Source organism: Saccopteryx bilineata, chromosome 1 (genome assembly GCF_036850765.1).
Source record: "Saccopteryx bilineata isolate mSacBil1 chromosome 1, mSacBil1_pri_phased_curated, whole genome shotgun sequence".
Taxonomy (NCBI): Eukaryota; Metazoa; Chordata; class Mammalia; order Chiroptera; family Emballonuridae; genus Saccopteryx; species Saccopteryx bilineata.
Window position 1 is genome coordinate 220,238,791 of NC_089490.1, and position 21,972 is coordinate 220,260,762.

General features: G+C 42.2%; 1 protein-coding gene across 9 annotated transcripts in view; it reads right to left on the reverse strand.

Moving 5' to 3' along the window:
• The window catches only part of CHRM3 (cholinergic receptor muscarinic 3), a 621,150-nt gene that overhangs the window by 597,890 nt on the left and 1,288 nt on the right, over positions 1-21,972 (reverse strand). The window lies entirely within an intron of this gene.

Genomic DNA, 21,972 nt, shown 5'->3' on the forward strand with positions numbered 1-21,972 from the left:
TGTATGTTATTGATCTAAAATATTCTGGGCCTGGCCTGTGGTGGTGCAATGGATAAAGCATTGACCTGGAATGCTGAGGTTGCCACCCTGGGCTTGCCTGGTCAAGGCACAGATAGGAGTTGATTCTTCCTGCTCCTCTCCCCTTCTCTCTCTCTAATGAATAAAGTCTTTAAAAATTTTTTTTAATTAATAAAAAGAAAAAAATATTTTATTTTGTTCCAGAGTTTTTACTACCTGCTTTGGAGCAAACATAAGGTAGAGGCTGATGTTTGTTTGTTTGATGCTACACAACACAAGCAAACTGGAAAAGGATGGAAGGTGGTTTATTTCAAATAACATCAAACTGCTGTAAACACCTGCCTTAGGTAGATGGTACCTAAATGAACATTCAAAAATACTCAGGTTCATTTAAATCCAAGTGAGGAAGAGATTAACAGCTTTCTTAAAATGTAAGCCAGTGTATGCTTCATTGTATAATGTTTCCTCTCATTTATGCCAAAGACAAATACATAAATGCCATCAAAGCATGCGTTCAATAAAAATTAACTGTGAATGTAAAGAAAGCAAAAGAATAGCAGAAATAAGTGCACAGGGTGCAGGTGCCCGTCAGCCACCCAAACACACTCGGGCATCGAGCGGAAGAGACGCCACCTGTGGCAAAGGCCGCATAGGGACTGCTGATAAAGTTACCATGGGAGCTCTACAGATGACGAGGGCCCGGGAAATCCAAAATTCACATTCTTTCTTTCAAAAACCCTGGTTTCTTTTCAACAAATGTCTCTGCTTTGGGTCATATTATTTTGATCTCTTCACCATAACCTTAAAACACCCAAGCAAACATTTGCAATGGAAATAACAATAAAAAACAAATATCTGGTTCTTATTTTTAAAAATGGATCTGTATATGTGTACCTCCTATGCTCCAAAACCACACTAACTGCAGAGTAACATGTAAGTCCACTTGATTTTGAGCCTTTCCATTTAATTAAATAACCTGGACAAGTGAGTTCTCTGCTTCAACACAGACACTCATTATTTCATGTCCCATGCTTTTGTTCAAAGTAACATTGAAGTAGTTGATTAAAGTTTACAAAGTGTGGAACACAACTAAAAGACACCACCACATCATTAAATACAGTTTCTGGTTCAGTTCCTACTTTTCTAGGAACTGGGCTTATCTTTTCAGAGTGTAGGAAGGGACAGGGTTAACCAGCAATCCTCAGCACACTGAAAAGCACCACCCTTCTCTCCACCAGCTGGGATCTGCTCTGTCTGTCTTTGGAAGAAGTCTGCAGTGCCTGATCAGGCGGTGGTGCAGTAGATAGAGTGTCGAACTGGAATGTGGAAGACCCAGGTTCCAAACCCCAAGGTTGCTGGCTTGAGCGAGGGCTCATCTGGTTTGAGCAAGGCTCACCAGCTTGAGCCCAAGGTCGCTGGCTTGAGCAAGGGGTCACTAGCTCTGCTGTAGCCCCCTGGTCAAAGTACATATAAGAAAGCAATCATTGAACAACTAAGGCACTGCAACAAAGAATCGATGTTTCTCATCTCTCTCCCTACCTGCCTGTCCCTATCTCTCCCTCTCTCTGTCCCTGTCCCCCCCCCCCCAGAAAAAAGTCCGTAGTGTGGTGGGTCAGAAATATTACCCTAATGATCAGGATTACATTGCCACTCTTACATTATCCCATAGAAACTTTCCTAGGAGACAATAAAGTAATTGTATTTTTAAAAAAAGAGTATATGTAATAGCAATAATAATAAAATGACCTCCGAGGTGCTTACTGGGTGCAAGGCCCACTAAGTGCTCGCACACGCACTCATTCCAGCTCCCTGACAAGCACAAGGGGAGAGGGTGCAGTAACTATCACTCCACAGGTAACAGAACGAAGCAACTCTGAAGGAAAGGGCCAGTGCAGGGAGGACAACAGTGATGGAAATATGTGAGCACAGCGGTACCTGGGCTGAGAGGCTCTCCAGGCTGAGTGGAGCAGAAGCTGGAGGCTCCCAAGGAGAAGACAGACAGACAGACAGAAGGAGGGAGAGAGGGAGAGGGATGTAGAGAAATAGTTGAGGAGCCACTGCGCCACCTCACCCGCAGGTGTAAAGTACCAAAAGCTACAGAATTAATATTAATATTTGGGAGGCTTGAAGAACATTTTATTAATTTGGGTTAAGGTGTGCAGAGAAATTGTGAGAATAGTCTCTGTACTGTGTGATTGACATGACCAGGATAGCCCTTGGCATTGTATTGTAAGTGCAAAGGGGTGAATGGCTAGCCAGGTACAGGGAAAGAAAAGCCAAAATAAACCTTTTCTTATAGCAATGAGTCATTTGCGGGCATTTGTCCCCACAGAAACTACCTCTCCTATGTAAATGTGTGTGGTTGACACATGTGACTCTGGACAGAGAGATAGCAGATGAACACTAGATAATACAGGAATGCCTTTTAATATGTAAAAAGATATCTTTCTACCATTGTGTTGACTTGTAAATTTTATTTTCTCCAAAATAATGTATGGATTGCAAATTGAACATGGTCCTATCATGTTAAAGGACATATGACTATAACCAATAGTGGTAAGGGGCTCCTAATTACAATTTTTGCTTCTGTACTTCCCACTTACAAAACTATAAAGACTAAGTAGAACAAAGGGCCAGCGCGCTCTCCCTCAGACCTCTGTCAGAGTTGCCACCGCTTGGCCAAGCTAGACAATAAAGCTTTGATGTGTAATCGATGGACTTTGTTCGTGTCTTCAATGTTTCGGGTCCCTCTGGATTAGGCTTAACAGAGTGAAAAGAGAAGAAAGTAGTAGTGAAGGAGAACATGAGACAAATATTCATTCCAAGAACACAAACAAATAATACAAAAGAAAAAATATCATAGTTCACTAAATAGGTAGATAGTGAGTAGAATTATCAAAACATGTTAATATTGATATAACCAAAAATTTTAATATGATTCTCTTGGGAATACAAGGGGGAAGATTTATAACAAGGCTAAAATCTCATTTTGTCCAGTAGGAAGTAAATTCTAAAAGCCAAAGAAAAGTAAGACGGTTGGTGAAGCATGCTACCTAGAAATATAGACGCAAATAAGAGAAAAAAACTATCCTGAACAGTTGAAAATGTTTACCTCTCATGAGTAAGACCCTGTGCAGGGTGGGGCACAAAGAATCACTATTACTTTATCTTATCCTTAGGAACTATGTGACTTTTTAAATGGCTGAGTGTAGGGGACCAAAAAATCAACAGGGTTTTTAGAGTTTGGATTTCTGGGAGACAGAGGTGTGGGGAACTGGCTTAAGCTGACAGTCTGTCCGACACCCCACCCCGCTTGCAAAGAGCTAAGCCCTTCCCCACACCTCCATGTTAGCTGTGATGCTCATCCTGCCCCCCATGTTCACCAGAAAGACTGGCTTCTTTGTGTATGTTTATGTATTGGTGGGGGTTTCTGCACTTGGTAGAATTCTTGGGTTGCCTTGGAAACTGTAATCAGAAAAGTCATTGATTTGCTAATGTCCCACTTTGCCCTGTAAATAAAGGAGGATGCGGTTTTTTGGGGCGGCCATGTTTTCTGCTAGGGCGGTGTTTTCCTGCCAGCAGTAACTGCAGAGCCCTCCCGACTCCATCTTTTATTCTTTAATTCTTTAAGTGTATTTTTCCTAATTCTTCACTGTTCTCATTCGGGACCTGAATATACTAGTTGCGGCTGGCTCACAACAGCTGAGTTATCCCAACACTGGTGACACTGGAATGCAACAACCATGTGAATCATATTAAAAAACAAAGTAGAGCCTGACCTGTGGTGGCGCAGTGGATAAAGCGTCGACCTGGAAATGCTGAGGTCACCGGTTCGAAACCCTGGGCTTGCCTGGTCAAGGCACATATGGGAGTTGATGCTTCCAGCTCCTCCCCCCTTCTCTCTCTCTGTCTCTCCTCTCTCTCTCTCTCTCTCTCTGTCTTTCCCTCTCCTCTCTAAAATGAATAAATAAAAAATTAAAAAAAAAAAGAAACAGGATTTTGAAAAAAACAAAACAAAACAAAGTAGAGTGGACATAGCTAGGCAGCCCTTTATCTCAACTCTGCTTTGCTGGCTAAAACACCCAGATCGGTCAGTGAGAGCAAAGCAAGTTTAAGCTGTCCACATAATGGGTCTGAAAGGCAGAAGGAGGCAGGAAGATGAATGAAATCGTGTTTGGAGTTTCTTATTTTGTATCAAAAAATATATTGAGCTTGTTTCCTTCTCAGAAACCAAGCATTAAGGGGCAATAATACCATCGACATTTTCATGGACTAGTCTTGAGTGGTCAGAGGATTTTAGCAGAGATGCTGAGGGGAGACAGAAGGTCGCCCAAAGGGAGCTGTGTCACAGGCACAGTAGCTCCAGGGAGAGAAATGAAGATGGGCAAAGGCACTGGGATGGGCCACGGGATCTCTTTGGCCTTAAACTTCCCTGATGACTAAAGTCCGCATTCTGTGGTAGGGATATCTCCCCAAGGGAATAAGACTGGTTCTTAGAGGGCAAAATAAGCCTTAGACACTGCCAGGCTTTCTAACTCTCTTCATAAACATACTTTATAATGAGATATACACTCAATGTATGATATTAAATGTTTATGGGGTTCAGAGAGGAGATGAGAACAAAAAAAGCTTTAAAGACAATTTAAGGGCAATAATCATGAAGGTCCAGTTGAGAAACACTATATCAAAAAAATAAAGAGAAAAATAATGGTTGGCACATTTGGAATGTAAATTGGTAAAAACTGAGATCATTATCTTTCTGGTAGCATGAAGGCGTTTTGTCATTGAAAACCATTTTTAAGGTTAATATTGTCCATCTAATACTGTACACCAAAATGTTTCTTTAAGTGTTAGAACAGTAGATACTCTCAAATAAAAACTGTTCTAGTATCTAGATTGCTGATTTTGTTTTAACAATATATCTCTATTCAGTGAAATCCTTGATACTGACTGTAAGGGCAGTGGATAATGGGGGATGGTCATGTGGGGAACTCAGGCCCTCCTGGAAACTTTGGCTGGGACAGCCCACAACCAAGCGCACCAAAAGAAACTTCCCAGGAGCCCTTTGGAAAAGAGCGACACCTCTGTCAGCCAGTGAGGTTTCACCACGTCATATTAGCTCGACTACCCTAGGGACCCTTTAAATATCTCTCATGCAGGTCACACCTTGCGACTTGCCTAGCCTCTGTCCCTGGGGCTAGGGAACCTCGTTGGGTGGGAAGCGCTCTGTACTCAATAAAGCCTTTTATTATTTCACACTTTTGGCTCTGGCCCCTTCCTTCCTTCTTTCTCGGAGGGGAAAAATACCTTACATTTTGGTGCCGAAAACCCGGGAGGAGTTAGAAGTCTGCAAGGACTGCTCCTCTCCTCTTCTCCTCTGAGAAAGAACCAGGATCTCTGACCTTCCACCCACTTCCACGCACTGTGCGGTAAGTCCCCTGCCTCCAGTCACCCTTGAGTTCTTTTCGCCAAGACTCCCTGTCCGGAAACCGTAGCTAAGTCAGGGATCTCTTTCCGTTCTGAGTGCGTGTGTGCCCATGGAGACATCCCGAGCACATCCACTTTACCTTATCCATTCGTGGCCAGAGCTTGAGTTTTGGGACACCAGTTCTCAAATCTGACCACTCCGAGGACTGAGGGCAGCTGTGGGTGCATAGGAATCTCCCTCCTTAAAGAAGAAGAAACTGTTCTTCTTCTCTGCTGTGGCCAGGCCACAGAACCCACTGAATTAGCCTCCTGAAGGGACTTTCGGTTTTAACACCCTCACCAATTTAACTATCGCCAAAAAAGCTGGGAGCTGGTTGGAGATCTCTTACATTCATGGCTTCTAATTATTTGCGCACCCATCCTTAATCTCTGTGCCACTGGTTCCACCATGCAGGCCCTTTATCTGGCCAGAGAAACCTCACCTAAAACCTCCACTCCTGATCTTTCCTTCTCTGCGGACTCCCAACTCTTTTTCCTTCCTGCCTGACCCCCGGGGGCACCCCTCTCTCAGGACTTCTCTCTGGTCCCTCTGCGGACCTCTTCGCTCAGGTCTCCTCCCTCTGAGAGCCCCCTCCCCTCCCTTTGCAAAATCCTGTTTCTTATTCACCACTACCAGTCTCTCTTTCTCCTCCCCTGTTGGCCAGGGGTCCCTCCCTTTTTCACTGTATTCTTAAGTCCCTCCTCAGTCAGGCCATTCTCCACCTACTATTGGCTCTTACACTGGTTTGCAGGACGCCCAACCCTAATCTTCTTACAGGAAGGCCTGGCCCCGTCCTGCCTCTGGCTCCAGCATTTCTGGCAGGATCTGGGTGCCGGGCTCCCTTATTCTCAACCCCCAAACCCCTATCCAGGACCTGTGAACATGGCATTTAAAATTCTTAATAGTCCCAACTAGTAGAAACAGGCCAAGGCTGTTCACTAGGCCCACATGCAGCAGAAAGTAATGCTCCAAACCCAGACTCTTGTGGCAGCCCTGAGGTTGGCAGAGCAACAGAGTCAAGACACAGGAAATGCCCAACCCAAGTTCAAGCTGCAAAGAGAAACCCCACCAGGAGCTTGCTTTAAGTGTGGCAAGCAGGATCATTGGTCCTGGCAGGGCCCCTGCCCGCAGCTGCCCATTGAGCACTGCCCTGACTGCAAGCAGTCCGGTCACTGACGGAGCAATTGCTCCTTTGGGCAACAGGCTTTTCCTCAGCACCTCTATGTGGAGGACAAACTGCCCGAATGGGAGGCCGGTTCAGTCAGGTGGGCACATTGCTCAAACTCCTAGGACATGGCCTGGACTCAGAGAACCCAGAGTGTGCTGCAACTAGTGGGTAAGTACATCTCATTTCTTGTGGAAAAGGGGGATTACCTTCTCTGTTTTGCCATCACACTCTGGACCTCTAATTCCCTCACAGGTCTCGGTTATGGGAGTGGATGGGACTCCTTCCTTTCTCCTTCTTATGCCACTCCTGACATGCAGTTTTGCCTCAAGCTTGCTCCCATGCAGGACCACTGGCAGTTGGAACCACTGGACTCCATCCATCTCCATCTCACCAAAAGCTGGACCCTACATCTGATCCTCCTATTACTCCTCTTTTTTTAAAATCCTTACAGGACCACATCTGCGAAGTTTCTCAACTCACGGCCAAACAGATGTTCCTTCTGACACCCCTCAAAACCACCATTGGCCAATTTCCCCCTCCCCACGATGCCCCTAATCAGCAGGAAGTAGCCAGACGAATAAATGGCGCCCCTATTCTATTTAACACAAAAGGCCAGAATGTAAGGTCGGTGGATAATGAGGAAAGGTCATATGGGGAACTCGGGCCGGGAACTTTGGCTTAGGACTGCCCACAACCAAGCATGCCAAAAGGAACTTCCCAGGAACCCTTTGGAAAAGAGCGACTGTCCATCAGTCAGTGAGATTTCACCACGTCATATTAGCTCAACCACCCTAGGGACCCTTTAAATATCTCTCACACGGGTCACTCCTTGTGACTTTCCTGGCCTCCATCTTTTCTCGGGGAGAGGGAACCTCGTCAGGCAGGATGCACTCTGTACTCAATAAAGCCTTTTATTATTCCACACTTCGTGGCTCCAGTCCCTTCCTTCCTTCTCGGTGGAGAAAAATACCTTATACTGATCTCTACCTTCTATCTTTTAAAAAATAAATTAATCAAGCTCATGACAGCCCCTAATTCTATTTGACACAAACTTCCAGGTGACCCATGTAACGTTCTACCTGCCTGATTTGAAGCCATCTGTTTCAAGCACTGTTTTCCACTTTGATTCAAAGCCCAGACAGTCAAAGGCTTTTACACACACATATGGTTTACGGTCTGAGGTGAGAAAAACTCAGGCCTATGGGAGGTCTCATACAGTAAAAACAGTTCTTAAACTCGGGTGTGTGACCCCCAGGTTCTAAAGGAACAGTGACTGCAGTGAGTACATTCTACCCAACCATTGTCAGAACAAAGTTTACAGTACTAGGAATATCGAACTTCTCACAGTTTTGTCCCCATCTGCATCCTTCAAACCAGATTATTACATTATCATATTTTTTACATTATAATATTTTCTAAATAGCAAGAACCTTCACTTGGTCCACGGAAGCCTCACACTCCATGAGGGCAAGACTCTGTCTTCCTTCTTCATCTCTCTGTCTCTGGTGTGCAGCAGCGTTCTGTCCTGGCTTAGCAGCTGCTCAATGAATACAGATGAATGAAGGAATAGAATACATGATCAGATTATAAAGATGGTGAATGATGAGATGGGGGTGCATGGTATTTCAGATCAGGTGATCTCAGATGCTGGTCCCATCAAATGACAGTTGAGGAAAGATCAAAAGTGAAGAAGCAAATATATTGATCTCTGAATGAAGAGTGTTCCAAACAGAACAGTAAGTGCAAGCAATCTGAGACAGAGTGATTGCAGGATAGACAGTATGCAGCAAGGAGTGTTCACTTGTAAGGAAAATGCTGTCTAAGCAGTGTGTCTCCCTTGTTTCTCAGTCTATTTAAATCTTGCTGATTCTTTCACCTCTCTCTCAAGTGAAATCCTTTAATCTAAGCAGTTCCTGGGATGAGGCCAAATGGTTTGGTTTCTCCACCCTTTGTGTCCCAAGAACAACTTGGCTCAGATAACTCTATTTTACAAGGTAACGTACTTGTGGATTATAAACACGTATCCAGGGTCAAGACGTCACCACACATTTTTATAACACAATCTTGTCCAAATTGCTTAGGAAGTCAAAGGCAGCATCTGAGGTTGCTATGAGCTTTCCAGAGACTTAAAGAAGTGGGCACTACTTTATTGCTCAGTCTGCTTTGAACTTAGATATAGAACCCTCAGCCTTGTGGAGATATGCTGAGCACCACACTGTGGTTGGTTATTTCTTTGCTCAAAATTGGATAAACAGATGGGCTCTCCGTTAGCAGGACTTAGGCAGGCATCTGATTCTGTAATGGTGATGTTAATGTTGGTTTATACATGTAATTTGCCCCAGACAACATCTGTTCATACTTCATTTACTTTGTAATACTAAAACAAATCATAGATTGGATGACGTAGTCAGGTGGAAAGTTTCTAGTGTCCACAAGAAAGTGAAATATTTGTTTCTCACATATCTGGGAATCTAACTGACTCCCTAGCTCCAAGTGTGCCCACTTGTGTCTCGACTTGCATAGTTTATTTTAACTTTTCATATAAACAGAATACTGGTCAAAGTACATTAAAGAAATTCTCTTATATCATATTCACCAATATGTGTGACTTCCAAGAAGGGTTTCAAAAATGGGTTATCTGTATTTCGAATGAAAATGTTAAATGCCAGGGAGAATGGCCATGTTTAAAGCATGGACTCCATGAAACGTAAAACCAGTCCCTCTCAGTCATGGAAAACCAAAACATTTGTTTTCACATCCAGTGGCTCATTTTGAATCTCATTTTAATTTTTCAAAATTTGGGTCACTCATTGGATGCACAAATGCAGATGTCTGCCATCTAGTGTCAAAAATCAGTATTTGCAGTCTAATTTTTCTAGAAAACAGTCATGATACTTTTTTAGAAAAATCCATCTAAGGCCCAAATTTAAGAGGTGGGGATTGAGGGGGAGTAAAGTCTAAGGAGGGTCATTCTACACTGTTCTAATTCCTCTGATCTGACACCAATGGGGAAGGCTTGGTTAGAACCCATTAGGAACACTATTCCAGGTGCTATGGGTTTTCACAAAGATATAAGTTCTATAGAGGCAGCATCTTGCCCTGCTTATTCATCCTTTATCTCTAGCACCTTGAACAGTGCCTGAGACAGTTCAGGAACTTACTAACTGTAATGAACAAGTGAATGGGCCGGTCGAAGAGCTGGAAAGGGACTAGACTGTGGGTCAACAAACACAGAAATCTCTAAAATTGTAAGGAACTGAGTGATTGATCTTTTCATTTAATTCTCTTAAAATTAATGTAATACTTTTCATTAAACATGTGAACAGGATTAATTATACTGTATATATATTTTAATTTTCTCATTTTTTAGGAGATCTATATAGGATGCCCTTTAACCAATGAGCAAAACTAATCTATGTTCATTTTTAAGAACATACATAATAATTGAACTGCTATGCATATACAATTTTAGACTATTTTGTCTTTGCTTTCATGACATTCTGTTGTTCATATCAATAATATATGTGATGCACTTGCCCAGAAAGGTAATCCCTAAAAATAGCATTGCACATATGCAAATGCTATATTTCCTTATGATCTACTTATAACTGAAGACCTCCCAAAATACTGACAACTGCCTATACTTGAGATAATTTCTGCATTTATACCACTTTATATACACTGTTACCCATATTTAAAACACACACACACACACTTCTCTATTTTGATACATGGGATACATCTGATGGAAACAGTTTTATTTTAATTCTATACCTGAGATCTCAGTCTTTGTTCAATATGTGAAACTAAAACAAAAAGAAATAAAAGAAAGAGCATACCATCCTTCCTCAAAGCCTGAGAATACCCTAAACTAAATAGGACAAATGTTTTTGGGTTTTTTTTTTTGTATTTTTCTGAAGTTGGAAACTGGGAGGCAGTCAGAGAGACTCCCGCATGAGCCCGACCGGGATCCACCCGGCACGCCCACCAGGTCTGGGGTGTCACTCTGTTGCAACCAGAGCCATTCTAGCGCCTGAGGCAGAGGCCATAGAGCCATCCTCAGCGCCCGGGCCAACTTTGCTCCAATGGAGCCTCCGCTGTGGGAGGGGAAGAGAGAGACAGAGAGGAAGGAGAGGGGGAGGGGTGGAGAAGCAGATGGGCACCTCTCCTGTGTGCCCTGGCTGGGAATCAAACCAGGGACTCCCGCACACCAGGCCGACACTCTACCACTGAGCCAACCGGCCAGGGCCAATAGGACAAATCTTACCAGAGAACATAGCCATTGCTAACCCAGGCTACCTACTTAGGAAAGGTAGAAAATATTTCTCAATCTTTTACAAGCTCTTTCTCTCTCTCTCACTCTCTCTGTTATTCTTCACTAGTAAGTCTCAAAATCAATGAAGCAGGAGTATTATTTGAGGTATTTATTTAAAATGCAGACTGACAAACCTGGTCCAATTCTGAGTCAGTGTTCTGGTGTCATTTCTGAGACCATATTTGTGACAGCCACCAGATGACTGCGGAGCATAAGGTCCTGGGCTGTAGTTATAGAAGCAGCACCAGGAATCCCTGGGTGGAAGTCTTTCAGGGTTACAGAAGCACTCAGGAGAACTACTGATGATTATCATGCACTAATGATGATAATTGGCTAATAATGACTACTTCAAAAATGCTGGCCACTAGAACTAGTTGTTGGGGTGGGGGGAATAAGTGGAAGGATGTTCTCTTAAAGGGCCATGCCTCTCAAAATGTCAGGATCCCCAGTGTAACCATCATATCCACACAGATAACCCTGCAGGCAAGTCAATATAATTCTAATGTGCTCTGTATGATATTCATCAAGAACACTTACTGTAGACTAATTTATAAAGTATTTTGTCATTATCAAGATACCCTGAAAACTGCTAAACCTCAGATTTATCCCCCCTCACCAAAGTAATAGTAAGAGGAAATTCATTTAAAAACAACACATGCTGAGAGTGTATTATGTGCCAAGCACTCTGTTAGGCCTCTGGGATATTTCAGTGATTAAAACATAACATGTAAACCTCTGCCTTCACAGGGACCCAACGTATCATTTAGTTTAGTGAGGTTCTCATTCATATTTACAACATGTAAAGTCCGAGGTACAGAGAAGCAATCAGCATGTGGTTCCTGATAAGAAGCTCAAAATCCAAAAGAAAACACTGTCATTTAGGTCTGGCCAGTGGTGGCACAGTGGATAGATTGTCAATCTGGGACACTGAAGTGCCAGGTTTAAAACCCCAAGGTCACCAGGTTGAGCTGAGGCTCACTAGCTTGAGTGTGGGGTGGCTGACTAGAGCCCAAAAGTCACTGCCTTGAAACCCAAGGTGGCTGGCTTGAGCAAGGGCTCACTGGCTCAGCTGGAGTCCCCAGGTCAAGGCACATATGAGAAACAATCAATGAACAACTAAAGTGCTGTAACTAACTACAAGTTGATGCTTCTTATCTTTCCCCCTTTCTGTCTCTCTCTCACTGGAAAAAAAAAAGAGAGAGATTGTCATTTATGTAATTTATTATAGTGCAAACAAGTATGACCAACATTGTAACAAACACAAGAATTACACCAAAAGAGCACAGGATTGAAAAAAAAAGGAATTTTCTTGGGAAGACACTTTCCTAATATGTGTGGGATGCTAGCAGGCAAAGGGAGGCCAGCCCATTTTAGGAAGAACAGAGGGTTTCAACGGATACCCAGAGGCAGGAGAAGAGAGGCACATCCCACCTCCTTCAGTTAAATGATGGGGCCACAGCAGCGGGAGAAAAGGAAGATGGAACTGGAAATAACTTCATTCATTACAGAGTAGAGACGAGCACAGAGATGGAAAGCAGGGATGTTACTGGAACTGTGCAAAGGGGAGATGGGAAAAGCCCATCTCAGTGATGGCCTAAAGCAGTGGTCCCCAACCTTTTTTGGGCCATGGACCCGTTTAATGTCAGAAAATATTTTCACGGACTGGCCTTTAGGGTGAGACGGATACATGTATCACATGACTGAGACAAGTGTCAAGAGTGAGTCTTAGACGGATGTAACAGATGGAATCTGGTCATTTTTTAAAAAATAAAACATCATTCAGACTTAAATATAAATAAAACGGAAATAATTTAAGTTATTTATTCTTTCTCTGCAGACTGGTACCAAATGGCCCATGGACCGGTAATGATCCGTGGCCCGGGGTTTGGGGACCACTGGTCTAAAGAAAGTACTCTGCCAAAGGATTCAATCTGAGATCCTAGGATGACTGTAGTGCACCAGATTAATACAGGAATAGTATGAGGAACAGTGTATTTTGGAGAAAGATGATGAGTTCCAATATCCAAATGGTATATTAGAGGTGCCTGAGTGATACTCTATGGAAACGTCTGAGTGCCTCAAATGGACGTCTAGCACTCAAGGGAAGCCCAAGGTGCGACTGAAACCACGAAGAGAAAAGTTGAGTGAGAGCAGCTGACTCCTGGGAAGAGATTTAACATGAGAGAAGAGAAAGCTGGGCATGGCGTGGCTGTAGGTGAATCATTCAACATTGCAGGATGAAGGTTCCTCAAATAAAAGATACAAGACATAGAAATATTCTCTCTATAATTTCACTAACTCAGACTACAGAAGTCTCATTCAGCCTCAAAGTTTTGTCCCCTTATTGTTTGGCATTAAACTTTTAAGATTTTACTTCATAAGACACACTAGCCTTGCGGACAGCTCTAGACTCCCAAGCCCACAGTGCCCTCCCACTACCTGCAAGATGGTCTTCCAGAATTCTACTGGAAGACAAAGACTGATCTTTTCTTAGAAAATGGAAAATAAGGTCACAGTAACATGCATTCATCATTTATCTGCCCAGCATTCTTAGAGCAATACTCATTTTGACTTCTGCAGAAATTTTCTTTTTAACAAATACCTTATGTTGTGCCTTCTCTTACTGGCATTTTAGGGCATAGCTCATATGAAAAGAAAAAAAGACATAGCTCATATGACTATTATTTTTGCACTTCTCCCAAAATTATAGTTTTGTTAAATATACAAAGATTTTTTAAATCTCTGGTTAAAAATCTATGATTTTTTTAGTCTAAGCTTATAGTCATTCATGAACAAAAACTAGTACACATATATATGTGTATACATTATATGTGTATATAAATATGTCCATGTTCAGAGTTCAAAATAAGTATCTTTACAAATATAAAGAATATGAAGGCATATGTTGACATCAATATAAAATCCAGCACTTTGAGAGCACATGATCAAATGATGATTATAACCTAGTATCAAAGATGAGCGCTCAACATGTCTCCATTAGCCCGTGGCCAATGTCAGCCCCAAAGTAGAAGATGAGCTTCAGCTTTCAGAGCCAGTATCTATGTGTCACGCCTACAAACTCAGAATGTCCAGCACTGTCCCGGGGGCAGAGAAAGTGCTGAATAAAGAGATGCTTAAATGATCAGAAACTCAAAGCAAACATCTTTCTATATTGCTGGACCATTTTCAAGTGGATTGATTTTTATGCAGTGAAATCGATCCATAAAAAACAGGAAAATCTATATACTTACACTTGAAGTCAGGTTGCAGAAGTCTATTCTTATGTCAGTTTCGTATGAGGCAAATGTGAGGCTGTTTATAGAAAAATATCAGAGGATTATAGGATAACCATAGCTATCTTTGGAGGCCTTTGGTCATGATGGACTTTTACTTTTGACATAATATATTTCAGTAATATTTGAACTCTGTGTAATCCATCTTACTTTTATAATGAGAAAAACAGCAAGAACTCTATTTACACATGTTCTATGTCCATGTGTATACTGAGTGTCATGGGGAAGACTGTACTAGGGTACAGTTTCGGATAATCAAGGACAAAGGAAACATGGTGTCTTACCTCAAGGATTTCACGCTCTAGTATCTGAAATATTTACACACATCCACGCATTTGATCAGTTATAAAAATCAGAATCTGATACATTACTAAAAGATGAATTCATAGTGAGACGTGATGTCTAAACTAGTACTTAACAAGTTGCTAAAACCTGGGCAATGAGGCTGTAGAAGAGCAGGCATCCTAAGAGCATGAGAATGTGTGAAAGTCACGAAAATGGCATTTACAAAACAGCAGGTACCGAGGGTCAACTGAACAGGACCATGAGACTTGAGACTGAATTTAAATCTAAACCCGAGCCATGGAACAAGTCGAATGCTAGCTGAATACCAATGTAAGACATTTAGCTGTTATTTACTAGCTAACAAGGGATGTTGAAGAAGTTTTAGAGGGTAGGAAAAAATGATCAGATGTGGCCTTCAGTAAAAGTCATCTACAGAGACTGGATTAGGAGAGAGCATGAGAGTATCTGGGCAGCTCAGAGATGCCGAGATAAAGGTATGAAGGTCTGACTTGCATTGTTAGAAATGCAGATTCTCAGGCTCTGTCCTGGACCTGCCAGTTAGCAAAGTTCCTATGTGATGTGAATAAATACTAACATGGGGAAAACAATGAATTAAGGTGCTGTTATGCAAAAAAGCCAAGAGTTTGAGGTATGCCTTGGTTGAATGATTACACTCTGATATCTGACTAAACATGGAAGGAAATGAAAGAGAATAAACCAAGATTAATCAGCAATCCTGAGCTGTAGGATGGCCAGGCTATTCCCAGGTGCAGGAAACTCCAGGGTCCCAGGGAGCAGACGAGACTGCTATCCACTGGGCTTCTGGAAATGCTCCTTCCAGAAGCCAAGCTGATGAAATGGGCATGATCCCCACGAAGGGTATTATGAAAACAATGAAACCATGAAAATAAAGTTACAAAAGGCATGGGAGTCAACCGAGGAGGCACTTTTAGTTTCACGCTACTCAGGAGATGGGGCTGGAAGCTAGAAGGAGGAGGAACTAATGGGCAGGAGCTGGGGAGTAGGATGCTTCGAAAACTAAGGGAGGTTGAAGGTGTTGCCAAGAATTGACAGGGGATACCTGAGGAAGAATCGCTATTTTATGATAAAAAGGGTACAGGTGGCTTTTGGCAGAGCAGTTTCCATGAACCTGGTCAGGATGAAAGCCAGGGAGTAAAGGGTTCGAGTCATAGCATAAAGAAATTGGGGGTGGGGAGACTACTTACTACTGTAAATAAAAAGAAATAGAATGAACATAAAAATTTAGAAAGGGCACAAAAGACCAGATTGAATCAACTTTAAACTGTTGAACTTTAAAGCATTTCTTATGGAAGAAAGATCAGAAATATTCTCATCATAATTCTCAGAATGATTAGGAAGGCAAACAAGCTACTAAGAATTAAGTTTTTGGCTCAATATGAAGAAGATATGCCCCTCACTGTTATCTGGAAATGGAACAAACTTCCTGTGTTAATTTCTCAGAGTACCAGACACATAGGCCGATGAATACCCACAGGGAATGACAGAGTGAGGCGCAGCACTGATGGCATCTGCAGTGGGCTCAATGCTGCCCTCTCCCCACGTTGCATCCAGGCCCGAATAGTGAAAACCTGTGAATCTGACCTTATATGGGAAAAGATGTGATATGGTCAATGTTCTTAAAAGGAGGAGCTTATCCTGGGTTTTCTGGGTAGGTCACAAATGCAATCACATGTGTCCTTATAAGAAGGACACACAGAGAAGGAGGAGACAGTGTGATGACAGAGGCACAGACTAGAAGCAGTCACGAATCAAAAGCCACAGAAAGCCACAAGAATATGCCATGAGGGGGCAAGGTAGGACTCTCCCCTAGTGGCTCTGGATGGAGTGTGGCCTGCTGACCCCTCGATTTCAGCTTCTGCTCGCCAGAAATCAGTCCTAGGAAATTAATACAACATCTACCAGCACCTTCTGGTGCTGCGATTCCTTGAGCTGCTCTCACCTCATGACAGCCATTAGGCTCCTGGAAGGCAGAGCCTTGGACTCACCCTCCTATGTATCCAAAAAAGGACATCCACAGCCTGCACATTAGATAGCACTGACAGGGCGAACTGCCAGAGATACACCGTGTGTGAAAGGGAAAAGCAGAGAGGGGGAAGACAGATTCATTTTTCTCAAGGAAGTATTCACTAAAATGTCCTTATCACGTACTCCCATGAAATTAACTCATGAAGTTAACTTCTGTGGAGAGAAAGCATAAACTCCATCTGGGCTATCCTGTGAAATTCAGTATTAAAGCTGGAGAGCACAACCAGGATCCAGGGGAGAAGCACGTGGCTTCTAGTTGCTTAGATAAGTTTTCAGTTTCTTATAATTAAATGAATTAAGGGGCTTAAAATAATTTATTACAGGAAAAGGAGAGTGATAACTACACTCAAGGAAAGTTGAAAAAGTTGAAAAGTTGTTGTAAATAGAAAGGATTTGGGGGAGAGGAGGGAAAAGGAGGGCTCCATTTAAAGGGACATTGGGTCAATTCCAGCATTCCTTCATGTCTCCCTTCCCACAAGATAATGCACACAACATGTGTTAATACACATTGAGAAATCACAGGCCAGGAATACAGCAAGGTCTTTTTAATGCATAGTTTGAGGGGTCTCTACACAAGAGAAACTGTGCTTTTAGAGTATTTTGAACTAAAATAAAATTGAAAATAACTAATAACCACTGTGTTCAATAATGGTTTTAAGTGAATTTACATAGCTATCGATAGATATGTACATAGAGATAGTTTAGTAACTTGAAATTTATGTGAATGGATTATTGGAATCTGTAAAATACCACTGGATTGGGGTCCACTGGCCGTGAGAGCTGGCTGGATGAAACTCCAAATGGCTGTGACAAGAAGTGGTCCTTAGGTTAAGCACTGACTATGTTTCTCTCCAGCCCAAGTCGCCTGGGAAATTCTAATCAGAGAATCTACTACAAAGTGATGTGTCAAAATATACAGACAAATGCCATCAGTAGATCCCTTTTCTTACAGCTTCCTGTCTTAATATTTCTGTGTGACTAACCCCATGGTTATAGCTGCCAGTAATGAATTAGAAGGCTTCAGCAAAAGACCATCAAAACCCCTCACAACCATAAATGCACAGTCCCTTGTACTAGACATCTGGTAGACCTTTGAAACAGGCAGGTAGTATTTTACTTCAGTTTAACCTCACCTGAATTTTATCTGAAGAGCAGTGGTGGGAGGATATCCTGCCTGCCCCAGGATTCCTGTCACAGCACCACCTCCTGCAGTAGAGGTAACAGAAGGGAGCATATGGTATGGTATGGATTTCAAGGGAACACAGGGAACAGGAAATGAGCTGGGACTAAGTTAGAACAAATGGCCTAATGAAGGATTAATTGTGTAGCTGACATTCAACAACTCAAATTACAGTAGTCAGGAGGGGTGTGGAGAGCTGAGACTTGATCCTACCAACAATGACACACAAGGAGATTCTACTTGTCAAGTGCAACTTGGCAGCCAAGTCTTCGGGCAGAAATAATACACTGTCAGGAAGGAGGCTGTGCCTTCATGTGAAGGGTTTATCTACTTCACGACGGCATCTGAGACCAAGCAGAGGAGTGGAGACTCACTCTTGGAGAGAAGTTCTTGGCAAAGATCAAGTTCACTGTCAAGGTCATAGGTAACACCTTGCCAGGAAATCTTTAGCACTAAAAGTGCAAATTGAAAGCACAAGAGAAGCCTAGTGCTATGACATGGCAAATATGACAAGAGTTTGAGAAACTGAGGCTAATGGGCAGGGGAATTCCAACACTTATGAGGGAAAGGGCAGAAAAACCATCTCAGGCTCCCTCCTTCTAGGGAGCTCGGGCTGAAGAGCCAGAAGCCCTACCAGAGTCTTATGCACAGTAGGGCAGCAAAGGCAAGATTGCAAAGCCCACATACTGCCAGCTATTGTCTGCCTAGTTGTATTCAGTTCTTTTCCACCACTGTTTCCCCTTAAAGTTTCATATTTGAGCTGGCTCAACATAATGGCACAACTGGTGAAAAGAATGGCAGTAGCTCAGATGTTCCTTCTGCCGGCCTGTCATCGCCAGCAAAGCCTGGGATGTGTCACTGTGGCAAGCTGCAGCTGAGGCCTCAGCGGAGATGTCTAAGAAGGTACTCACCAGCCAGGGCACTTGGCCCTCAGGAGTGTGTCAGCAGGAAGTTCCAACAGGTGGTAGGAAAGAATTGCCAGTCTGGCAGAGAGGATGCCAGAACTGGGGAATCTACAAGCCGCCCAAACTCTGAGGCAAACAGGAACACACAGCAGCGAGATCCTGGGGGGGGGGGGGGGATGCATACTTGCTCTCAGTGCACCAGAGAATGTTAAGGTGCCTGTGAGTCCAAACTGCCACTGCCTTTCACAGTGCTTTTGAGAGCGTTCAGAAAGCACTTCTCAAGCATCATGGCTTTTGACCCTCAAAACCACTTGGTAATGTAGACAGGGCAACTGCCATCACCTCCACAGGACACTGGGAAAGACAGGTGGGAGCACATTTTCAAATATGGCTTATTTTTACTGCAATTCAACAAAACTGTCTTCATTTCTTTGTTTGAAGACAATGCTCATGCACGTCAGTACTGCCCAGGATACGCCACTTTCAGGGAATGGGAAATCTGGCAAAGCCTTCCAGATGCTGTTTTATAGATGATAGGGGTACCCTTTTACACCCTCAAGGCCTTCTGTGGGGGCCATAGGAGGAGCATAGCACAACTGCTGAGCTAAGATTCCAAGACGCTACTTTGAATGGCTCCGAACAAGGGTTATGTCCTCATGGAGAAGATAGGGTCTGCCAGGGACAAGAAACTAACTTCCAATATGACTGGCTTTGCCTCCTATCAAACTCATTAAATAATCTCTTTCCATCTCTCCCTAAAATGAAAACTTTCAAATGAGGCTGAAATTCTGTCCCAGAGTTCTAGTAAGACTAAAATTAGACAAGGGTCCCACTGGACCCAATAAGACTGTCACTGACAGGTGACAAGTGACGGAGCACCCACCCCATGGCCATCACACCAGGAAACCGCAGCATTCAAGGACTAAGCAGTAGGCACATTTCATTATTCTGATTAATATTTTTTTGAGAGGAGGGGGGGAGAGAGAAAGAGAGAGAGAGTGAGTGAGAGAGAGAGAGAGACAGAGAGAGAGAGAGAGAGAAAGAGGGGGCAGAAGCAGGAAGCAACAACTTGTGGTAGTTGCTTTGTGTATGTGCCTTGACCAGGCAAGCCTGGGATTCAAACTGGTGACCTCAGTATTCCAGGTTGACGCTTTATCTACTGCAGCACCACAGGTCAGGCTATGCTGATTAATTTTTTAAAAGAGCCATGGTGGAGATATTTGATTATTTTTTATTGGATCCAGATATGCCTCTTTGATATTTTTCTGCAAAAATGTATGTTAAATTAGAAACACATTACATTAAACATTTCAAGTTACTGATACTTCAAAACCACAACATGAGGACAATAATGTATTATGATATAAAATTAGGTTCCATAAGTGAAGGACAGTTGTCTCTCTTTCTGCATAAAGACTAGACCTCATCTTTGTAAGACTCACAGTTCATTGGTCACATAGCTAAGTGTCACCACATGCAAGCTATTCTCAAAACACATTTCCCTACGTTGCAAACAAGACCCAGTTTCCTTACACCTACATTGAACACATCCAGGCCATTTAGGAGTAAGGAACGAATTCTGCCAATGGGAACAACTCTATGAGGCAACAATAAAATACTGGCTCAGGAATTGATAGGAGACATTCTGGGTAATAATGTGAAAAATAACTACTTTAACATTTTCACATACACAAGCAACTTTAATCATATCATTTAATTTTCTATCTATTCAATTTACTGGTGTGAATCCAAGATATCCTAGTTCTTGAATAACTTCCCAGGCTTATTTTCAACAGGCTACATGCAAGTAAAAGCTAAAATACAATGAAAAAAATCATATTTTACATTGTACCTTAAAATAAACTTTTTGTAAAAAAATAAATCACTTGTTTTTATAAAGAAAAGAAAATGAGAGGGTGCATGGTAAAGAACTTTTAAGTATGCCTAAATAATTTTCAAAAATATAATACTTTTGAAATGATATTTTACTTGTTTTCATAGGAAGAAAAATAAGATAATTTGTGCTCATATATTTTTCCAAATTTTAAAGAAAACTCTCCTAAATGAGTCTAAATGTAGGTTAATGAACAATTACTCTTAGAACACAATCTATTTTTCTTTGAATTTTGACCATTTCCACACATGCTTTCACTTTTCCATATTACACTTCTCTTTTACAATACTTTTCCATGCAAACATTGTCCAAGATTTTTTTTCAAACTCTGCTTATCTCATATTCTTTCCAAATATCAAGACCATTTGAATAAATATTTGTTTGAAAGACAGTATCTTAACACTACTAGTTTCATATTAAATCCAATCTTAGAGCAACCCCCAGCCTACAGAAACAGCCTAAATCAGAACTGCAATGTAATTAATTTTTAATTAATAGTTTAAGCTAAAGTTCTATTTCCATATGGAAGCTGATATAAAAAATAACGTGTGTTCCAGTTGAACAATAGCTAATTATATATAGGCTAATTGAGACAAACCATGCAAACACAGGTAAAGGCAGGTTATATTCTGTGAAGAGAGTGTGTGAGCTCAGCCACATTGTGTGGCACGGTGAACGCACACTGAAGCAGCTGTCATGTTGTATTTACTTGGCAACACCAGCTCCTATAACAAGAGGGTATACCCAAGCCATATCTGCAGAACAGAAAGACCTCTCTGTTTTTAATGAACGAGCTCCTTCCACGTTATATGCACTCATTTATTCTAGCCTTAGCTCTCCTTCCTGAAGTGTATATTCTTATGTAAGGTCTCTTTCCTAAGTAAATACAAGCCTTTAAAAAAAAACCACACAGAAAACACAGGAAAGAGTGATGAATGTTTCATGCAATGCAATGACTCAGGATATAAAATTATTTGGGACTACGTAATCAACAAATGCACTTTTTAAGAAATGTTATTTATCAAATAGTAACCATTCACGACCCAAAGATGGGGGATTAGGATATCTGTTTTGTCGGAACTGAGGACAGGAGAAAAATGAAAGGTCTGTGCCAAGCTTTCAGTGAGATAACCAGCGTCCTCAATAACCTCAATACTCCTGGATAACCACGTTCGCCTCCTCAGGAGAGCCGTCCTTTCAATTACAAACGCGGTCGGCGGAAGGGTCCAAATATACTTGCAGATAAGTGAACATTTGCCTTCCTGAAACCTGTCCATATGGATTCAAGTCCTAGACCTCTGGTTCCTTTGCCACTTTCCACCTGCGTGCAGCCCAGAGGACAACAAGCCAACAGCGCAAGGTAGATGCGTGAATTCCACT